This window comes from Otolemur garnettii, unplaced genomic scaffold, assembly GCF_000181295.1.
Source record: "Otolemur garnettii isolate 467f Iridium unplaced genomic scaffold, OtoGar3 scaffold00003, whole genome shotgun sequence".
NCBI classification, from domain to species: Eukaryota; Metazoa; Chordata; class Mammalia; order Primates; family Galagidae; genus Otolemur; species Otolemur garnettii.
In genome coordinates, this window is record NW_003852398.1 from 16,231,913 (window position 1) to 16,232,734 (window position 822).

An 822-nucleotide genomic window follows, 5' to 3' on the forward strand; every position below is an offset into this window, starting at 1 on the left:
TGTTGGTTTGCAGATGGCCATTTTCTTGCTGTGTCTTCACGTAGTTGTCCCTCTGTGTGTGTGTAACTAATCATTCCTAGTCATAGTGAATTAGGACCTACATGTGTCACTCATTTTACTTTAATAACTTTTTTTTTGGTGACAGAGTCTGACTATGTTGCCCTTAGTAGACATAGGGCATCACAGCTCACAGCAACCTCAAACTCTTGGGCTTAAGCAATTCTCTTGCCTCAGCCTCCTGAGTAGCTGAGACTACAGGCACACACCACAATGCCCAGCTATTTTTTTGTTGCAGTTGTCATTGTTGTTTAGCAGGCCAGGGCCAGGTTTGAACCTGCATATCTATTTAATAACTTTTTAAAGGTTTTACTTCCAAACATTCTAAGATTTAGGGGTTAAGACTTCAATATATGAATTTTGTGGAGACAAAATCCAGCCCATAACACCCTGTCTCCAATGGTAGTCAACTAGTGACCTTCCAGAATGCAGGTTTAACATTGCCAGATCCTACAGGTTCTCAAGAAAAGCTGGAGGCTAGGGGCCCATAGCTCAGTGAGTAGGGCACCAGCCACATACACTGAGGCTGGTGGGTTCAAACCACAATGACAACTGCAACCAAATAAAATAGCCAGGCATTGTAGTGGGTGCCTGTAGTCCCAGCTACTCAGGAGGCTGAGGCAAGAGAATCTCTTAAGCCCAAGAGTTTGAGATTTCTGTGAGCTGTGACACCACAGCACTCTACCAAGGGCAATGTAGTGAGATTCTGTCTCAAAAAAAAGAAAAGCTGGAAATTTTTATTTAACATAAAATCCTCCAAGTTTT